Source organism: Aotus nancymaae, unplaced genomic scaffold, assembly GCF_030222135.1.
Source record: "Aotus nancymaae isolate 86718 unplaced genomic scaffold, 86718_ANA_hifiasm-v0.15.2.pri h1tg000131l, whole genome shotgun sequence".
Taxonomy (NCBI): domain Eukaryota; kingdom Metazoa; phylum Chordata; class Mammalia; order Primates; family Aotidae; genus Aotus; species Aotus nancymaae.
The window spans coordinates 6,573,477-6,588,875 of NW_026988546.1; the positions used below are offsets into that span (position 1 = coordinate 6,573,477).

Consider the following 15,399-nt stretch of genomic DNA (forward strand, 5'->3'; position numbering starts at 1 on the left):
ACACACATCTGAGGACCATATCTGGAAGAAGGAAAGAGATCGATTGAACAGATTAACAAAGTGTCTACTGCCTCCTCTGTGCCAGCCACAGAAGGTAGTTGCTGGGGCTCACCAGAGATCTCCAGGGCCAGCATCCTCTTCCTCAGGGACACCATCACCAGGGTGAGGTTCCAAGGTCAGTTCCAGAGAGAGATAGCAGGACATTCAGAACCTGGGCCCTGAAGTTTGACCAGGTCACCAGAGCTGACCTGGGATAGCATCTGACTCTCCTTTGGGGCCCTGCCCCATGACTCAGCTTGGTCCTGAAGCCTGGGGCATTTGGAGTGTAGGAGTGGGATAGGTGAGTGAGTGGGAATGACATTATCAACAAGTGCGTAGGGCCACTGTTAGCTCTATTTATCTTCTCAGCTGAGTTTCCTTGTTCAGGGCAGGCTGCTTTAAACCACCACCCAGTAGGGGATAGTTGACTCCATATCATCCTCTCTCAAGCCAGGAGCTGTGGGGAACCTCACCTCGTGCCTCAAGAGCATCCGTATCAGGATGGGAGGCCAACTATGTGGGTAACAAACAGTTGGGAGACTGCTGAATGGCAACCATGATGAAGAACCCACAGGAAGAAAAGAGATGAAACAATGAGGTGAGGCGATGTGGCAGGGCTCTCCAAGGCTGCACTCTGCAGGTCCGCCCTCCTTTGGTTGTCTCTAGGAGAGGAACACATCCCTTTGGACTCAGAGAGGGAGCCCCATGAGGTTCCTTCATCTGATTTGCTTTGCCCTGAGTGCTAAGTTCTGTCCTCCTGCAGTGGAACAGGCAGGTCCTTCTCAGTGGCCCGAGCAAGCTGAGGGTATGGTTCCTTCCTCTTCTCATACTGGTCCTGCAGCAGCTCCCTTCCACCCAGGAAACTTCCCAAGATGACTGCTGCTGTCCACAGAGACTGAAAACAACCACAGGAAGAGCCTGCTGTTATTTAGGTAGGGCCTTATTACGTCCTTGCTGGTGCCATAATATTTGCACATTTACTGACGATCAACCAGTACCAGGCACTGGAACAGACTTTGGAAATACAATGGGGACACCATGACCATCTGGTGGACCAGTGGTCTCTTTGCAGTTATTGCATCGAATGTTAGATGCCATGAAAAGCAAATATCATCTTATCTTGGCTCAGAGCTCTTGAGGCTTGTTGATTAGAGGACTCTAGAAATGAGGCCATGTGGTAAATTTCCCACCCTCCACCCAAAGGGCCTATTAATTTCATCTATTACAGGTGACAGCTGGTGTCCCTAGTTTGACCAGCCGTCTTATAGACTAGATCAGAGTAGTTTTCGTGCTAATACAATGACACTCTCAGAAGATTTATTCCCAGTGTGTGCCTTCATAATGTGCTAAATATGCAAAGGACATTTACCTCTGCACACGACTCCATTACTAGCAGCATAATTAAGGCTTTCAGTTGAGTTGACCATATAGCCACATAATTTGCTGAATAGAATTAGGTAAAATCCATTTTCTTTTCAAAGAATGTTTAACTGGAAGTGACGTAACCAAAAACTTCATTCTTCGGCTTTCACTGAGGAGACTGCTAGACCCATGCATGTGCTGCCTTGTACCTGAAAATCTAGTCTCTCTCTAACTCCAAGTTGATCATCTTTGCTCTAACATCTAAACCATTAACAAGGAAAATAAATCCTAAAGTTTATATCAAGCAGAATTCCAGTTTCTTATGTCACATTTTACTTACACAAAGCTGGAGAACCACATCTCTTTTATCTAAACAGTAACTTCTTTTACCTACTTCCATCTAATTGGTTTCTAGCTTATCTAATTAGTCTCATTTCACCTAAAAGGGCACCAGCTGTGCCTTCTCCTTGCACAAAACCATCTCTGATCTGGGGTGCTTAATTTCATTCAATTCTTGCAATTATTCACTTTCTGTGGATGTACCCAGGTGTCTTCAGGCAATAGATGTATTTTTAAATAAAGCTAATGAGCATAGTGGATTGGGTCCAGAATGCACAATGTAGCTGCATCTGTGCAGGGAGAGCATTGCAGAGAACAGACAACTGCATGTTCCATTTTAGCCTGGAAGAGATTACCCAAGATCCCTGGGCTCTAAACCAGTAAGCTTTGGAGACTTTCAAACTATACTGGAGCAAAGCAATCTCACTGGAGAGATTCCAAATCACTATCATATGTTGCAATTTTTCTTGGTCTACGTTCACCTTTTGAGTATCTGGCTTTTACCCCAGTTGAAATTAATGGGAACATTGCATTCAGGAGACTGTATGTAATGAGAAAACCTAGCTCCAAAAATAAAACACTTCTCTGCCATTTCTTTATCTAAAATCCGTGATTCAGAGGACCATGACAATATCCCATCGCTATAGATGGTTTTCCCCAATGCAGTTCTCCTTTTTCCCTTTTTGTAGAGAGATGCTGACCACTTATGGTATACAAATAGCATTATCTGCAGAGGAACTCTGAGAATGTGTGGAATGAAAAGAAACAGCCGTCATTTGTCACAGAGTGCTTGTAAATTGTAATTTGCAAAGTAATGCATTTGAATTCTTTTGTTTCATTAAAAGTGGGACTTTTCTGGAAGCCAAGCAAAAACAAAATGAAACGTGGTTTCCTTTTCTGCAGATGATTAGTAGGAATGTAATAAGTCATCTCATTAAAGCCATCGTGTAAGCAAGGCAGGCACTTTTCCAAATCATAATTGTGAGCAAAATCATAAATCTTACCCCAATTTATTTAAATAATTTTCCAAAAAATGAGAAAAGGTACACTAAGTCAATTGCTTTGGATTTGTGTAAATACTATTTCAAAGCTTTTTACAGGCATGAAAAAATTATTTTTGAAAAGCAGTTTTAAACAATAGCATTAGCTGATTTGGGGTGTGAAAAACCTTCATCTGTCCTCATGGTTCATATTATTCTTTGGTAAAAACGTACTGGAACAGCTGCCTGCTCCCTGCCGTTCTGCATGGAATTATTTCCTGGTACTATCCCCACCGTGAAATGAATTTCACTACAGCATCTCCGGACAAAGTACATGTTTGACACATCTTTCTAAAGGACAGCAGACTGCCTTTCAATTGGTCATGTGATCCTCCTTCTGCTAATTACCCATTGGAATTCCCCAGCAGAGAGAAGCAGGAAAGATGCTTTACAAAGAGCATCTGCCTGTGAGCTTTGCTGGAGAACAAAGGTAAACACATCTCAATAGATGTGTAAAGATTGTTAAAGCTTGTTTTATGAAACAAAGCCTGGCTTTAAAAACCACTAATCTTAAGACCCCCCCAAAGCCAGTCTAAGATGCAAATAGTTATCAAGATGGTCTTTTAAAAATACTATTTTCATATTATTGCTGTGCTGGGATCCTAAACACTTGTCCAGTGCCTCTTAGAGTACTTTTGTACAGGTGAGCTGAGAGGCAGGGACCTCTCCCACCTGCCTCTGCTTGTTCCTCGGCCAGGCCATTCCATTTAACAACATGTTAGAACCTTGCACAGGAAGCAGGCGAGCCAAGAGAAGTGGAGGTGAGAGGCCACAGGCACCTAAGTCTGGAGAGCTGGAGCAGGCAGACCCCTGATAATTTCCTGGCTCCCAAGTGGCCCAGCAGTCTCTCCTGGAGCTCCTCTGTGTCCTCCGACAAATTACATTTTCCCTTGAGCCGTTTAGAGCAGGTTTCTTTTTCTTATCACAAGTTCATGAAGTTTATTGGTGGGTGCGGGGGGAGCAGATGGAGTCTCACTCTGTCACCCAGGCTGTAGCGCAGTGGTGTGATCTCATGTCACTGCAAACTTTGCCTCCTGGGTTCGAGTGATCTTCCTGCCTCAGCCTCCCAAGGGATTGCAGGCGCCCACCACCATGCCTGGGTAATTTTGCATGTTTAGTAGAGACGGGGGTTTCTCCATGTTGGCCAGGCTGGTCTCGAACTACTGACCTCAGATTATCCACTTGCCTCAGTCTCTCAAAACGCTGGGATTACAGATGTAAGCCACTGTGCCCAGCCAAGTTCATGAGTTTCTAGTACCTGTCATTTGTCTTCTCAGTAAGGATCTGGGAGAAGGAGGTGGCTCCCACACCCTTCTGGAGGTGACCATTTTGAAGGACACTTGGCGCCCCATGGCTGAGCTGAGGGGGAGCTGGAGTTCAGTCATTCACTGGACAGATATTTAGGGAGCACCCACATGAGCCTCGTGCATGCTAGGGGCCGGGGAGACCTCAGGAAGGATGCGTTGCAGTGGTCCCTGCCCTTGGGGTATCCACGGTCAACACCATCTCTGACAAAGACACAGGAATGAAAGTAGGGCTACCCCCAAAACTTCTGTACAACAGAATCCATTAGACAGTAGTTGGAGGTCTGGCTGGGGACCTCGTCAGTGTGGTCATGCAGCTGAGGACCACCGAATGGGTCCCGTGGCAGGGATCACAGGAGTCCCAGCCAGACCACAGGACCCACAGAGCCCACAGGAAGAAGTAGAAACGGGTCCATCAGGGAGAATGACCCAGGTGCAACCACACATTGGCCGTGGCTGCCATCAGCGTGGCCAGCACCCAGAGGACAATGGCACTGTCTTAGAGTCCATGGGCCTGGGGCCAGGAGGGACCCGCATGGGTGAGGCCTGCCTGCCACTTTGGGCAGCTGCTGCTAGCTCTCTTTCCCACTGTGAAGAGTGCCCTGGCTTGAACCCTGAGTTATAGCATCCTCCCACTGGGTGAGCCACCCTTCTTCTTCATAGGCCCTGGGGCCATCTTGGAGAAAGCCGGGGAGGGAAATAAACTGAGAAATAAGTCATGTTTACCTAAGGAGACTGGGCATGATCTCAGAGGACTGCCTGAGTCATGACACTGGGCTAACTCTAGCAGAGCAGACCAAACCTTAGATCTCCCACCCCTGAGCCCCAGCACATGCAGAAGAACCAATCAATACCTTCTCAAGATCTGATGCATGAGTTCATGAATCCAGTAGAATGGACTCATTTCACAGGGAGGAAAAGGAGACTTGCAGGGAATTAAAGACACTTGAAGTGAGTCTGCACAAAGTTGTGTAGCCAATAAGTGACAGAACACACAGGGCCACAGATTTAAGTGACAGAACACACAGGGCCACAGATTTAAGTGACAGAACATACAGGGCCACGCTTTGCCTGGGGGACCTCTGAGGGGCTGGTTCCTGGATTGTCAAGTGCTTCCCGAAGAGCATAGCTGTGAGAAGTAAAAGAAAGCAAGCTGTTAGGCCGGGCGCGGTGGCTCACGCCTGTAATCCCAGCACTTTGGGAGACCGAGGCGGGACGATCACCTGAGGTCAGGAGTTTGAGACCAGCCTGGCCAAAGTAGTGAAACACTGTTTGTACTACAAATGCAAAAAAAAAAAAAAAAAGAAAGAAAGAAAAAGAAAAAGAAAAACTAGCTGGGAGTGGTGGCAAGCCCCTGTAATCCCAGCCACTGAGGAGGCTGAGGTGGGAGAATCACATAAACCCAAGAGGCAGAGGTAGCAGTGAGCTGAAATAAAGCCACTGCACTCCAGCCTGGGAGACGAGAGCAAAACTCCTTCTCAAAACAAACAAACAAAACAAAACCTATGTATTTAGCCATGTTTTGCACATTTAGCATTTTGAAATGATGCAAATACATTGCCTCTGGTTTTCCTTCTAGCTAGCACTTGACCTCGTGCTTTAGTGCATTGAAAAACAGTATGAAAACTGAATACATTTAGTAATTTAGGATTTCCTTGCTCCAGAAGTTTTATTTTAGAAAAATCAGGAGAGTGTGATCATAATTGAGAGTTATAGAATATTGATTCATAAACACTTTAATTTATCTGCCCACCTCACGACTGGCCACATCTCCTTCCCTCCGCGTCTGTAGCCTAGCCAGATGCCCTCCACCTTCCTCCTCTTTCTCCAAGCAGGCTTTCCCCTGTCAATGGTCCCCAGAAGCTCTGGGATTCAGGAGCCCTCTGCTCCCTCCCTTCCATTCCTGTCTATTTCTCTGTTCTTTCCTTTCCATCTCTCCTCCTCTCCTCGTGCAGAGGGTTGGGGAGAGTTACTGACCTGGCAGTGATGATGCAGATTAGAATAATGATGGTAACGCTAAACACTAATACAACTGTTATTAGCATTCCATCACATATGTTCACAAAACTCGTAAAACACTGCTATGGTTATAAGCCCACGGAGTCGATGTTTTTTATTGTTTTATAGATAAAGAAATGGAGCCCTTGAAAAGTTAAGCAGTTTGCTCAAGATCATACAGCTGCAATTTGTATTGCAACAAAATTTGTAACCTGCCTAATTTTTCACCATCATTCATATTTCTGTCACACTCTGGATCTTCCATTTACCAAAAATGAATATGGTGACATGGCCATACACCTGAGGAATTCTTTTACTTCTCATGGATATAGGGCTATCATTTCAAATATTTGTACAAAATTTACTTACGCCAGGTGCAGAGGCTCATGTCTGTAATCCCAGCACTTTGAGAGGCCGAAGTGGATGGATCACTTGTGGTAAGGAGTTTGAGACCAGCCTGGCCAACATGGGGAAACTCTGTTTCTACTAAAAATACAAAAATTAGCTGGGTGTGGTGGCACATGCATGTAGTCTCAGCTACTCTTCTGAGGCAGGGGGATCGCTTGGGCCCAGGAGGTGGAGGTTGTAGCGAGCTGAGATCCTGCCACTGCCACTCCAGCCTGGGTGATGGGAGTGAAACCAAGAAAGAAAGAAAAAGAAAGAAAGAAAGAAAGAAAAAAGAAAGAAAAAGAAGGAAGAAAGAAGGAAAGAAAGAAAGAGAAAGGAAAAGGATGAGAGAAAAGAAAAAGAGAGAAAGGAAGGAAAGGAAGGAAAGGAAAGAAAGAAAAAAGAGAAAGAAGAGAAAAAGAAAGAAAAAGAAAGAAAGAAAGATGTTACTGGATGGCAAGTAGACTGAAATAAAAAACAAGAAGTAAAAAGAAAAGAGAGAAAAAAGAAAGAAAGAAGAGAGGGAGGGAAGGAGGCAGGAAGGAGGGAAGGAAGGAAGGAAGGAAGGAAGGAAGGAAGGAAATTTCGATTTGCACAACTGCTTCTCTAACCTCACATCACTCATCTCCCCTCTAAGCTCCCTGAAGCCCAGAACTTGCAGTTCCTTGAGCTGTGTGTTGGCACGCCTCAGTGCCTTTGCACAAGCTGCTCTTTCTGTCTGGAATCTCTAGACTTCTCATCTTCCCCAGCTGAATGCTGCCCAGCCCACTTCAGCTTAGCTATGCTCCCTTTGTCCTGAAGGCTTCCCAGAGACCCCCCATCTTCTCCAGCCAGCCTAAGTGCAGGCTCCCTTGTGCCCTCCCGGTGCCCTCCCAGGCCCACTGGGCTCACCTCTGTCACAGTGTTGCTCCTGCCTGGTTCTACCAGTCGGTGTGCTCGGTTGTCCTTCCTCTGTAAAGTGAGCTCTTTAAAGGGGACACTGATGAGCAGAGTGCTCAGCAGATACTAGGAGCTGCTGAGTCAATGTTTGCTGAATGACTGAAAAAATGAGAATTGTCATCTAAGAAGAGGTGATAGGAACGTGAGTTCTGTGTTTCTCGAAGACAATTTCTCACACCTTCTGCTCTAGCATAGCAGTTTCCATTTCTTGAGGCGGGGTGGGTGTTTTTGTTTGGCCCATCCTAGGAGCCATCACTCGAACTTCCTGCCACTCCAGATTCAGCCCACTGTGAAGAGGCCAGCTGCATTTGACTTCCCCTGCAAGGAAGAAAAACAAAACAAAACAAAAGTCTTGATTTATCACAAAACCCAGCACAGGAAAGCTCAAACAATGGCTACCAGACTCAGCTCTCACGTTGCTAAAAATTATTTGTCATATAGGAAGAAGAAAGTTTCTTAAACCCCACAAAGGCAACTCTTCTTCCTGAAGACAGCAGCTTTGCTAGTAATAAAGGCAATATTCACATCACTGGTTGATGGTCAAGTGACTTTTGTGAGCCCACAAGCTAGTCAAGGGAGGAGGGGCTGTCAGGGTATCACTGGGGAGTGGGTCCAATTAGTTTTGAGATTAAGATGGGCAACAGCTATAAATTACAATCTCTTTGGCCAACACCGCTGGTTAAAAGCACATCATGAAACATCAAATGTTTTGGAGGAAGCTGGGAGCCCATTGGGTGGCACATGACTGTTCCGATGAGGAAATAGAGTCTACCTCTGTTCTCATCTTGCATCTTCCACTGGTAATTGCTGGGCAGGAGCACCTGTTTTAACTTCCTCTAATATTGACCTCCTATCATGAGGTCTGTGTTACTAGTTTCACTGTCTGTTGAGCACCCTCTGATTTTATGATTAACTTTGGTTTATTTGTGTTTTGAGACAGGTCCTGGGCAGGAGTGCAGTGGCGTGATCTCGGCTCACTGCAACCTCCACCTCCCGGGTTCAAGCAATTCTCCTGCCTCAGGCTCCTGAGTAGCTGGGATTACAGGCAACCACCATGATGCCTGGATAATTATTGTAATTTTCTGACTCCTCATTCTTGAACATAGTTATAGTATGCTAAGTTGGCAAGCACATTGAAAACTTCTCATCTTTGGGTCCTGACTTTTGTTGTCTGTGTTGTAAAGTCAGCTGGGTTTTTGTTTTTGTTTTTAAATAAGCTGATTTTCATTCTCTGACTGCTTTTAAGATTTTCTCATTGTCTTTAGTGTTGTTTTTCACTCAGTTGTCTGGACCTAGATTTTTAAAAATTTACTTTATGTCAAATTTATAGGACTTCTGAGTTTGAGGACTGATGTCTTTCATCACTTTTAGAAGATTCTATTATTTTACTTTCTTTATTTTTATTTACTTATTTATTTATTTATTGAGACAGAGTCTCACTCTGTTGCCCAGGCTGGAGTGCAGTGCCGTGATCTCAGTTCACTGCAAACTCTGCCTCCCAGGTTCAAGTGATTCTCCTGCCTCAGCCTCCCGAGTAGCTTGGACTACAGGTGTGTGCCACCACGCCCAGCTAATTTCTTTTTATATTTTTAGTAGAGACGGGGTTTCACCATGTTCGCCAGGCTGATCTCAAACTCCTGACCTCAAGTGATCCACCTGCCTTGGCCTCCCGAAGTGCTGAGATTACAGGCATAAGCAATTTTACTTCAGATGTTAAATTTTCCCTATTACAATTCTCCTTTCTTTTAGGGATACCAGTTGAATGTAAGACCTTCTCACTTTATTCTTTATGCCACTAATCCTCTCCTTTTGTATTTTTCATCCCTTTCACATTCTGTGCTTCATTCAGGTTAGTGTTTTTTCCCCTGGCCTATCTTGCAATAAGTTAACTTTCAATTCATCCATTTCTAATTAGCTGTTAATCCCAACTGTGGGACTCCTTTTTATATTGTATTTTTTCATTTCTAAGCTTTCTGTTTGCTCCTTTTTCACACTGATGATTTTCCTTTTTAAAAATTGGTAGAATTTCTTTCTCTCTCTTTTTTTTTTTTTTGAGATGGAGTTTCGCTCTTGTTACCCAGGCTGGAGTGCAATGGCGTGATCTCGGCTCACTACAACCTCCGCCTCCTGGGTTCAAGCAATTCTCCTGTCTCAGCATCCCGAGTAGCTGGGACTACAGGTGCGCACCACCATGCCCTGCTAATTTTTGTATTTTTAGCAGAGGCAGAGTTTCACCATGTTGACCAGGATGGTCTCGATCCCTTGACCTCGTGATCCACCTGCTTTGGCCTCCCAAAGTGCTGGGATTATAAGCGTGAGCCACCGCGCCCGGCCGAATTTATTTCTTATAATGATTTTATTTTATTTTCATTTTTTTCTTACCCTGACTTGAGGCTCATGATTTTAGATTTATCAAAAAATTAAGCCAATAATACAGAATATTCCCATATGTGCTCCTCCCACACACAGTTTTTCCTATTATTAACATTTTGCATCAGTGTGGCATGTTTATTGCATTAATGAATCAATATTAATACATTGTCACTAACTAAAGTCCCACAATTTACAGTGAGGTTCACTCTTTGTGTTGTACAGTTCTGTGTATTTTGACAGTTGCATAATGTCATGTAGCCATCATTACAGAATTATAGAGAATAGTTTCACTGTCCTAAAATTCTCCTATGCTTCACCTATTCATCCCTTCACCCACTCCCCCTAAACCATGGCAACCACTTGATTTTGCTTTTTTGCAGTTCAGATGTTGCCAATGTGATAATATTAAGTGGAGGTGCTTCTAATAAGTGATAGTAGAATGATGATTTCTGTTTTAAATATGATTTCTGTTTTAAAGTTTCCAATTTTCTGCCAAAATTTTTGAGCTTTTGTTTCTTTTTCTTTTTCTTTTTTTTTTTTAAAGATAGGATTTTACCATAATGGCCAGGCTGGTCTTGAACTCCTGACCTCAGGTGATCCACCCACCTCGGCCTCCCAAAGTGCTAGGATTACAGGCATGAGCCACCGAACCCAGCTGAGCTTTTATTTCTTTGAGCATATTCAGCATGGTTGTTTGACAGTCTGTGTCTGACATTTCCAATATCTGGAGTCCTTGTTGCTATGATTTTTTTTCCTGCTATTTCTCATTAACATCATCTCTTTTGTATGTCTGGTAGTCTGGTAATTCTTTCAAATATTTTTCAATTTTTTTTTTATTCTAGTAAAATACGTCCAACATAAATTAACCATTTTAATCATTTGTAAGTGTACTGTTCAGTGGTATTAAATATATTCATATTGTTGTGCAACATCACCATCATCCATCTTTAGAATTCTTTTTAACTTGCAAAACTCGTACTCTGTACCCATTAAATATTAACTCATCATTGCACCCACACCCCAGCCCCTGGCAACCACCATTCTACTTTCTGTCTCTATGAATTTGACTACTCTAGGTACTTCATATAAGTGAAATCATACAGTATTTGTATTTTTGTTACTGTATGATTTTTGTCCATCACTTATTGTAATGTTTTCTATGTTCCATTTTATGTATATGGCACATTTTGCATGTGCATTTTATGGTCAATGGAAACTTGGGTTGCTTCCATGTTTTAGCTGCTGTGAATAATGCTGCTATGAATATGCTGTAAACATAGGCATAGCTATATCTCTTGGAGACCCTGCTTTCAATTCTTTTGGGCTTATATCCAGAAGTAGAATTGTTGGATCATATAGTAATTCTGTTTTTAATTTTGGGTGGAATCACCATCCTGTTTTCCACAGTGGTTGCACCATTTTATATTTTCACTAACAGTGCATAAAGGTCCCAATTTATCCACATCCTCATCAACATTTTTTATTTTCTGTTTGTTTTAATAGGAGCTCTCCTAATGAGTTGGAGGTGGTGCCTGGTTATTTTTTATTTTGTGCTTGACATCATGTTTCAGAAGTTATTTGTAGTAATAATTTGAAGTTTAGGATAATGTTATTTTCCCCTATAAAAAAATTTTCATTCGTTTATGTCAGGTACTTTGGTACTCTATCAATAGTGTCACCTTAAACTATCTTCAGGGCTAGAGATTTTCTAAGTAACCAAAAGGACTCAAAATTTGGTTGTAGTCCATGCCAGCACTGATTTCCTTTTTATTTACTCTTACTTCTCAGGATCAGACCTTTGTGGTTCCTGCCTAAGCAGGGGATTAATTAGCAGGGGACCCAAACTTAGCCTGCCCTGGACTCTGACATTTGACCCCCATTTTCATAAGGCTCTCAAAAGTGCAGTTCAGCCTCTGAACCACTAATCCCATCTCAGATATCCTCATACAAAAGTTACTCCAAATGCATGTTTCATTGCTAGGTTGTAAATGCTTCCCCTTGGCTGGGTGTGTGGTTCATGGCTGTAATTTCAGCACTTTGGGAGGCTGAGGTGGGTGAATTACTTCAGCCCAAAAGTTCAAGACCAGTCTGGGAAACATAGTAAAACTCTATCTTTACAAAAAATACAAACATTAACCAGGCATGGTGACATGTGCCTATAGTCCAAACTATCTGGGAAGCTGAGGCAAGAGAATCGCTTGGGACCTGGAGGCAGAGGTTGCAGTGAGCCATGATGGAGCCACTGCACTCCAGCCTGAGTGACAGAGGGAGACCCCTGTCTCAAAGCAAAAACAAAAAAAAAAAAACAAAAAAAAAACCTTTCTTTTTAAAATTCAGGTGTTGCCAGTGAGGTGGTGCCTTTAAAAAGGGATCAGACTATGAGGGTTTCAGATTACAGCCCCTATAAAACAGGCTTCATACAGCTTTTGGTGGCTTGTCCTTCTACCTTTTACACAGTAGGATACAGTGCATCTCTCCTCCAGAGGATATACAATTAGAGGATATAAATTTCGGCAACATCTTGGAAGCTGAGAGCACCCCTCACTGAACAACCAAAACTGCTGGTTTACTGATCTTAGATTTCCCAGCTTCCAAACTGTGAGAATACAAATTTCTGTTTTTTATAAAATACCCAGTCTGTGGTATTCTGTTATAGTAGCACAAAACAGGCAAAGACAGATTAGTACCAGAGAAGTGAGGCACCAAATCACTGGTAACAAATGCCTAAAACTGTGGAAGTAGCCTTGGAACTGGGTAATAGGTAGAACTGGAACAGTTTTGAAGTGAATGCTGTAAAAGACCTAGAGTGCTAAGAATGGAGCATCTAGGGTGACTAGGGGAGGCTCAGAAGAGGAGAGCGCAGGGAAAGTCTGGAACTTCTGGGAGATTACTTAAGTGGCCGTATGTAGGATGTTGGTAGAAATATGAACCAGGAAGACCATCCTGAGGAGATTTCTGATGAGAATGAGAAACAAGGTACTGGACACTAGAAGAAAGGCCATCCTTCTTACAAAGTGACAAATAACTTGGTAGAATTATGTCCATGTCCCAGGAGTCTGTGGAAGGCAGAACTCAAGAGCAATGAACTAGGATATTTAGTGGAAGAAATCTCTAAGCAGCAAAATGTTGAAAGGGCTGTATGTCTTCTCTTCACTGCTTACAATAGAGTACAAAAAGAGAAAAATGATTTAAAGATGGAATTGATCGTTAAAAGGGAAGCAGATGTAAAGATCTAGAAAGCTCTCAGCCTGGCCATGTAAAGAATAAAAAAAGTGTGGCCTGGCAACCTTTGCTAAGGAGATTAGTAGGGACAGAAGGAAGCCAGATGCTATTCATCAAGATAATAGGAGACCGACCTTGAAGGCATTGTGGAGACCTTCAAGGTCACCTGCTCATCATAGGCCCAGAGTGCTAGGCCCTTGAGGGCAGAATGATTTCAAGGGAGGGGCCCAGGGGCCTCAGGGCTCATGACCCAGGGCTACCCTGGGACTCCATGCCCCGTGTTTCTGCGAAGCATTCTTGAACTGACCCCGTTGTGTTCAAGTGGGCCCAGGTATGGCTTTAGCCACCGCTCTCGAAGACTGAGGCCATAACCCTTTGCAATATCCACGTGGTGCTAACTCCACAAGTGCACAGATGCAAGAGCTGTGGAGGCATGGTTTCTCCCACCAGATTTCAAAGGATATCATGGACAGCCTTGGGGACCAAGCAGAAAGTTGCTCCAGGGTGGGCTCACTGCAGAGAATCTCCACTAGAGCAATGCTTAGTGCAGCCAATGGGGGCAGGCTGTCCCCAAGACCCCAGACTTGTAGAGCTGCCAATGTGCAATGCCAGCCTGGGAGAGTCCTGGGTACCCAACTCCAACTGCTGAGAGCTGCATTACAGGCTGCTCCCAGCAAAGCTTTGAGGGTAGGGTCCTGTGGAGCCTTGGAAGCCCAACACCAACCCAGTATATCTAGAAGGCATGACATCGAGTCAGACGGGATTGTTCTCAGGCCTCAATATTTACTATTATGGCTGGGTGTGGTGGCTAATGCCTATAATCCCAGCACTTTGGGAGGCCAAGGTGGGCAGATCACCTGAGGTCAGGAGTTCAAGACCAGCCTGGCCAACATGGTGAAACCCTGTCTCTACCAAAAATACAAAAACTAGCCAGGCATGGTAGCAGGCGCCTGTAATCCCAGCTACTCAGGAGGCTGAGGCAGGAGAATTGCTTGAACCTGGGATGCAGAGGTTGCAGTAAGCTGAGATGGTGTCACTGAACTCCAGCCTGGGAGACAAGAGTGAGACTCTGTTACAAAAAAAAAAAAAAAAGATTTAATGTTGTTTTAATGTTCTTTGCCTTATTAGGTTTTGGACTTACTTGGGACCTGTTATGACTTTCTTCTTTCCATTTCGCCCTTTTGGAATGAAAGCGTCTGTATTGTGCCTGTCCCATTATAATTTGGAGACACATACCTTGTTTGGCTTCTTAGGCACCAGGCTGGAGGGAAAGTTGCCTCAGGATGAATCCTGCCTTGAGTCTCACCCATATTTAACTTACATGAGACTCTGGACTTTAGGCTTGAGTTAATCCTGGGACAAATTAAAATACTTGAGGCTAGTGGGAGAGAATGAATGTACAGTATACAACACATAAGGATGGTTTAGGCAACTATGGACTACCTATATGACAGTGACCCTGTAAGATTTTACAAGGAAAACTTCCTATTGCCTAGGAACATCATAGCCTTCATAGCATCACAGCACAACACATCACTTCCCCATCCCAGGTGATGCTGGTGTCCGCAAACCTGCTGTCTAGCACATACAGTTATGTAGAGAACATAATACTTGATGATAATAAGTGACTATGTTACTGGTTTATGTTTTTTATTATACTATAATTTTTATCATTATTTTAGAGCATACTCCTCCTACTTGTTTTTTTAACAACGTGATCGTAAAACAACCTTAGGCAGGTCCTTCAGGAGGTATCCAGAAGAAGGCACTGTGATCACAAGAGTTGACAGCTCCATGCATGTTACTGCCCCTGAAGCCCTTCCAGTGGGACACGATGAAGGGATGGAAGACAGTGAGTGACACTGAGGATCCTGACCTGGTGTAGGCCTGGGCTAATGTGTATGTTTGGGTCTTGGCTCTTAGTTTTTTATAAAACAGTTCAAAAAGTTAGAGAAAATTTTAATAGTTAAAAACAGAAAGAAGTTTATAGAATAGGAATATAGAGAAAAAGATATTTTTATACAGCTATACAATGTGTTTGTGTTTTAAGCTAAGTGTTATCATAAGAGTCAATTTTATTTTTTTATATTTTTGACATAGTGTCTCACTCTGTCACCCAGGCTGGAGTGCAGTGGCGCAATCTCGGCTCACTGCAACCTCTGCCTCCTGGGTTCAAGTGATTCTTCCACCTCAGCCTCCCGAGTAGCTGGGACCACAGGCGTGTGCCACCACGCCTGGCTAATTTTTGTATTTTTAGTAGAGACAGGGTTTCACCATGTTGGCTAGGATGGTCTCGATCTCTTGACCTCGTGATCCGCCTGCCTCGGCCTCCCAAAGTGCTGGGATTACAGGTGTGAGCCACCGCGCCCGGCCCTTTACCGTAACTTTTCTATGTT

The 15,399-nt window shown here is 43.7% G+C and overlaps 1 long non-coding RNA gene across 1 annotated transcript; it reads right to left on the reverse strand.

Annotated features, from left to right (window-relative positions):
• Window positions 1–293: 293 nt before the first annotated feature.
• LOC135272770 (uncharacterized) lies at window positions 294–7,597 on the reverse strand. The gene is made up of 3 exons (XR_010340738.1): window positions 7,361–7,597; window positions 6,452–6,568; window positions 294–934 (listed from the first exon to the last, which is right to left on the reverse strand). It is a non-coding gene; the product is annotated as an uncharacterized LOC135272770 (long non-coding RNA).
• Between the last annotated feature and the right edge of the window lie 7,802 nt (window positions 7,598–15,399).